This window comes from Myotis brandtii, unplaced genomic scaffold (assembly GCF_000412655.1).
Source record: "Myotis brandtii unplaced genomic scaffold, ASM41265v1 scaffold59, whole genome shotgun sequence".
Taxonomy (NCBI): domain Eukaryota; kingdom Metazoa; phylum Chordata; class Mammalia; order Chiroptera; family Vespertilionidae; genus Myotis; species Myotis brandtii.
The window spans coordinates 96,117-102,488 of record NW_005370223.1 but is presented as its reverse complement, the minus strand read 5'-3'; the positions used below and the strand labels follow the sequence as shown (position 1 = coordinate 102,488).

The 6,372-nt window shown below is 37.7% G+C and overlaps 1 protein-coding gene across 3 annotated transcripts in view; it reads left to right on the top strand.

Moving 5' to 3' along the window:
* TRIQK (triple QxxK/R motif containing) overlaps positions 1-6,372 on the top strand; it is a 46,954-nt gene that overhangs the window by 943 nt on the left and 39,639 nt on the right. Inside the window, exon 1 of one of the 3 annotated variants that reach the window (XM_014550289.1) lies at positions 10-52. The exons of 1 other annotated variant lie outside the window; for it this stretch is intronic. The gene's annotated coding sequence lies outside the window, so the exon portion shown is untranslated. Of the gene's footprint in view, positions 1-9; positions 53-4,811; positions 4,972-6,372 lie in introns of those variants that run through there. One more of the 3 variants, XM_014550288.1, reaches the window with a different exon arrangement.

Here is a 6,372-nt window from a genome sequence, read left to right as displayed (position 1 = left end):
CAGCCGGGCCCCGCCCACCTCCCCAGGCCGGCCGGCTCCTTTGTGCTGTCGGGTAATTAGCGTCGGTTTATTTTATTTTTCCGTTCTCCGGGGTCTAGAGTTCAAGCTCAAAGGCCTTCTTTTGCCATTTTACGCCCCTCCACACTCCCCCCGCCTTTCTTTCTTAATCAACAAGTATCGGTGGGGGGGGTGATGATGGGGTTTGGGGGTGTCTTTTCCTGGTGCTGGATGAACCCCTGAGCCCACAGGGTGTTGGTGCCCACGGGGGTGACTAGGACCAGGAGCAGAGTAGGTCTGGTTTCTACTCTCCGGAATTCTTTTTCTTGCTGCTGCCCCTTTGTGTCAAAGAGCTTTTCGGGAAGTTGAGGCAATGCATTCGTGGACAATATATGTGTGATCTCCCTTTCGGTTCCTGCTGTGGGGAGGGGTGATAGTAGCTTCATTGGCCCATATTAAATGATTAGCTATGAGATGGTAACCACAAATAACTACCTCTTCTTTGCTCGCGTCACCTGGTCCCACCTGATTCAGCAGAGCAAACATTCCCGAGAGAGAACAAAGGAGCTAAAAGTCTGCTGCTATTTCCTTCTGCTCGGCTTCCTGGATGCATCTCCAAGAAGGAAGCCTTTACAGCGTGTTGACACCGGGAAGGATGGTGGCCCAGAAAGCAGGAAGCTGGCCGGGTTAGGGAATGTCGGTCCTCGGGCCAGAAACCACAAGATGGTTCTCCATCAAGCGAGGATGCTTGTGTGCCCTTGGTTCCTTAGATGTAAGGGGGACAATTGGTTGTGAAAGTAGCTTCAAAGCAATCATCTACACAGATGTAAAGTGTTATTGATTACACGTTTAACCTCTCCATTAGTCTGTAAGATCTGAATTTGTAAACACACGCGATTGTGATCCACCTGCTTATAGCATTTCTCAAACTTCATCTTTGAGTTATTTAGAAATCGGGAAGAAACCCATTCATTCACCCGCTATTGTTGATCGGTTCTGGTTAGGGAGCACCAGGAATGTTCCGCATGACACCTTCTCCCCCCTTGACATCACTAGTATTTTATTCAAGAATATACGTATCCTGAAAGTATTGGAAAAGAGTACTTTGTAATACCACTTTGAGATACCAAGGAAAGCTAGTGACTCTACTCCTAGAAAAAGACACAATTTAAAGAGTAAGTGGAAGCTAGATTAAGAACATGTGTTTTCTATCAAGTTCTTAAGACATAAGGAAATTACTCTTTCCTTTACCCCACAGAGAGACTGGGTACCTTATGTCCAAAGCTACATAGCCAGGAGCAGAACTGGGTATTTTTTTCTCTACCATAGTTTATCTTAGTTCAAGGTCTTCAGCCAATCACCAGTCTGTTTTCTTTTTTAAAAACATTTAACAGCCCTAGCTGGTTCAGCTCAGTGGATAGAGCTTAGGGTCCTCCCAGGCCCGGGCCCGGGCCCTGGTCAGGGCTCGTGCAGGAGGCAACCAATCAATGTGTTTCTCTCCCATCGATATTTCTCTCTGTCTCTTCCACTCTCTCTAAAAATGAATGGAAAAATATCCTCGGCTGAGGATTAAAAAACAAACAAAGCAAAAAACAAACATTTAACAAACAGGAACTACCAATGTTCAATAAATTGTTATTGTCTTTCAAAACCATGTCAGCTGTATTTTATTCCAAAATGCCCTTTGATCATTCTCTGAAACCATATTTCTTTATTTAAGGAAGTGAAGAGAGAATGTATCAAATACTTTGGGAAAAGATTAAATTGTATTTTTGAAGTAAACATTAAGTACATAAATTTTCTCTTAAATCGAAGTCCATTCTGGACAAAGGAAAGTTGGTTACATTTAGTATTTGCCACTGGAATATTCTTACCTGACTCCTAAAACTATTTTCTTAAATTTAAGTGAACAATCTTACATAACATTTTAATTTCCTGTGCCTAAAAACATATTAGGGATGGTTCCAGTGTGGCTCTTTTCCTGATTTCTGTTTTAAAATAGAAGACTAAAAATAGTTTTTTTCTTTGCTGAAGTTCCTTTATCCAGCTTTATCAATAAAAGTGGGCATCAGTAAATATGTCATTAAATAATTGTTTCTTTAACACATAATTTTATTCAAACGGTTTAGTTTGTTAAAAGATAAACTGAGACATATTGAAAATTTTGAGAGCTTATTTGAGCAAAAATTGGTTTGACTTGGGCAGCATTCAGTCTGCAGATAGGAAAGGAGCTCTGAGGGGCTGTACAAAATGAGAGCCTTCTGAGTAGAGGGGAGTGGGAACAAGGGATTTGTATTGGCCAACACGTGGGTTGGTTATTGCAAGTTACTCTCCTTTGGGAGCTGGCAGGGGCCTCTCAGGCAGATTACCTAACTAGTTAGTGCTGGTCAGGTGATTCCTGATAAGAGGGTTTAAGATTCCATTTCTGGGAGAGCTGGACTTGTATTTGTCTTGGTTTGGTGATGTGGGGCTTAGCATGAGCAACCCCATTTTGGGCCTGTTGTCTTGTTTTTACCAAGCATTTAACTATTCCTTTCTTTACTCACTTCATTTCTGGTGGAGAACTTGGAATAGGGACAAATAGATGAGAGAATTACAGTTTTTAGGGGATTAGTAACTAATAGCTCTTTTCTTCTCTTGGGTTTGTGAACAAACAGGTGGAGTTTGCCATATCAGTTTTGTTACCAAAGAGCCCATTGGGCATTGTTTTAGATGGGAGAGCTAGTAACTCCTGCCCTCTACTGCTTCCACTCCCTTTCTCGGAACCTAGACTTGAGTCCAGCCGAGAGGAAATTTCGTTGTGCAGAACAGATACCTCACCTAGAGTTTGGCTCTGAATTGTTGGGGCTGGGAGTAGGGGATAGGGGGGGAGTGGGGAAGGGGGAGCGAGCGAGCAAACCTTTAGTGTTTACAGGTTTATAATCTCTACCTATTGGAATAATATGGACCAATGGATTTCTGCCACCAATCTGATAATTCTTGTTGGGAAGCTGTGAATAAGGAGTGGAAGGCCAAGACTGCTCCAGCTTTCCATCCTGGGTGATACCTCTGGGCCATTTGAAATACGTGGAGGTGATCTTAAATGATAACAATGTCTTCAAAACACTTTACTGGCTTTGAGACCCTGCAGTTTAGGGATGCTAAATATTTATGTTGATTTATGTTGAGATCCACCAGCTCAAAGAATTTTCTCCTACTTCAAGGCCAAAAATATCTCTGTTAAGGACCACACTTCTAGTGGAAGTTCCTTCATGTAGAAACACGAAGCTAGTCTTTCCCCCCTAGTCAGTCTCTCTCTCTCTCTCTCTCTCTCTCTCTCTCTATATATATATATATCCATGTTTTTGATATCAGTAGATTTGGCTCTAAGTGTGAAGGTCTTAGTGAACATTCTGCTTAGAATATAGTTATTTTTATTCTTTCAGAATGGCTAAAATGATAATTGAAAATAGTAATACACATTTTATCATATCTGATATCCTCAGGATACTTTTTACTTAACAGATAAGGATCATAGAGCCTTAGAGCCAAGTTTTTTTATACATATTACATACATGTAATCCTCTTGTATACAATAGAAATGTTAAGTCTGTTTACAACAATAGAGATAGATGTATGTTTTCATGAAAAAGAAAATGTGATTTCTTAGCTTACCTCTTACTTTTGAAATGTTAAACTCTGTACTGGGAAGTTTAACTAATACTGTATTGTTGAATCAAAAGGTGGAAACAGTTTGATAAATGATAGGATCTTGTGTTGTGTCTAATAAACTATTGCCTAACCTAAGGTCATGAAATTTTACTACTATATTTGCTTCTAAGCATTTAATATGTTCAGCCTTTGCATCTAGGTCTCTGATTTTTTTTTTATTTGATTTTTTTGTGCTAAATTTTGTAGATGCTGTGAAGTAGGAGTTCAACTTTATTCTTTTGCAGCACATTTTTAAAAGAAGACTATGCTTTTATATTATGATGCTTGACCTGGATTATTATCACTATTTAATATTAGTCTACAAATGATAAGCTATTATTTAATGGTATGATTAGAATGCGTAAAACTTGTGCTTTCAAATATTTGGGGTTATGTTTTGAGTTGGTATTATTATTATTATTACATAGTGTTTGGAACCATTTAAATTTGATATTCAACTAAATTTGATGAGAGCAGATGTAGCATAAACAAGAAATAATTTCGTGGCTGGCACATGGTAGTTATTTAGTAAATATTCATTGAACAAAAATGAGTAAATTATACATTATTTGATTATTTTCCTTGTTGCTCTTTAAATGAACATTTAGTTTAAAAACATATACTGAAAAGTTTATGTTTGAATAAATATCGTTATTTTTATAGGTCAACTCTGTACACCTTGCAATACAGAAAATAAATTTGTATCGGTCTCTTTACATTCATATTCACCTTTAAAATACTGTGGAAGCATCTTTCACTACCTTTCAGATATTTGCTATACAGTGTACCGTTCGTAAAGTATAATGTGCAAAAATAACAGTAGAAAGGGGTCTTCGCTTAAGTAAATTTGGGACACACTGGATTACATACATTTAAATAGGGTTTTCTCTTATAGCACAGCTCAAAGCCTTTTTATGAAAGTGTGTCTTGTGAAAAAAGGGGCATACTATGCAACATTTTCCAAGTATTTCTGGCCATAGAAACTTAATCCAATTGACCATGGAACAGAATTAGCACACCTGAGAAGAGCTTTTGGAAGATGCTACCACAGTGATTCTATTTTGTGGACAATTAGGGAACTGCAGATGATCCATTTAATGTTGATGTTATATTTTGAATTCCAGTAAGAGAAGGCAACTAAGAGTATTATTATTGGTATCTGGAGTTGAATTTGCGAGGAATGGGAGCACGGCTTCCTCGGTAAAAATCTTGCCTTTGGAAACACCTTAGCCCTTGGCAGCTTTCCACAGCTCAGACCTGGCAGTGTCAAGAACACAACGCAAGGTGTGTGTATTTGCTTTAACGTTTGGCGAAAGGTTGTTTGACTTGTGGTTTGTTTTATTTGACTTTGTTTTTCTTGTTTTGGTTTGTTTGCTTCTGGCTTCAGAATGTTGTTTTTTCTTATGAAAAGCAGTATAACAGTGTGAAAATGATTTTACTTGTGTTATTTTGTGGTCTTTGGCCATAAGAAAAGATGAAATACTGCCATTTGTGACAACATGGATGGACCTTGGGAATACCATGCTAAGCAAAATAAATCAGAACCAAAATGTAAGAACCATCAAATTTCACTCCTGTGGCTATAAACCTGAAAGCAACAAACGAGTAAACAAGAAAAACAAACCAGAGCTCATGGACACAGACAGTATGGTGGTTGCCAGGGGGAAGGGAGGTGGTGTCCTAAAGGGTAAAGGGGTCAAATGTATGATAAAGAAGATGGTTTGACTTTGGGTGGTGGGCACACAATGCAGTATGCATATTATTGTTAGAAATGTATTATAGAAACCTATATAGCCCTTACCGGTTTGGCTCAGTGGATAGAGCGTTGGCCTGCAGGCTGAAGGGTCCCAGGTTCGATTCCGGTCAAGGGCATGTACCTTGGTTGCAGGCACATCCCCAGTAGGGGGAGTGCAGGAGGCAGCTGATCGATGTTTCTCTCTCATCAATGTTTATATATATATATAAAACCCACTCTCTATCCCTCTCCCTTCTTCTCTGTAAAAAAATCAATAAAATATATTAAAAAAGAAAGAAACCTATATAATCTTATTAACCAATGTTACCCCAATAAATTTAATAAAAAACCAAAAAAATAAAAAGTGACAGGACCAGAAAAGAAAAGAGTTAATTAGGCGCATATTCTCATAAAAAAATTTATGGTAATATTTTAAAACTCAAATTGTTTTTATTTTTTATAATAATTAAGCGTAACATGGAAGTTTAAGTTAACTGTCTTATGGAGGATATTTACTTAAAATTGAGTATCTACTATATGCCATATTGTTTGGATTCTTCAGTGAATGAAACAAAGATCCCTGCTCCTGTGTTACTACATTCTAGTGGAAGGAAGTTAGAAAATAAACAGTAGACTAAATGTAATATGAAAAAAAGCCTTTTACTTTTAAGCTAATAGTTGATAGGTCTAAGGTAAATTGCTTTTCTATTGTAACACCGATAATCTAATTGTTCAGTCATTTGTAGTGCCTACATCAAATTACAAAAAAGATGAAATATTGATTGCTGTAAAATGGTTATTTTAAATAATTAATTTGAGATTAAATATTATTGACCATTACGTTGAAGAAATCTTCTTTCCTCCTTCATACACTGAAGTTTCAGCATTCCAAGAAAGCAATTAAATGTCATTTATCATTTGTAAAATAACATATATATGTGTATGTGGGG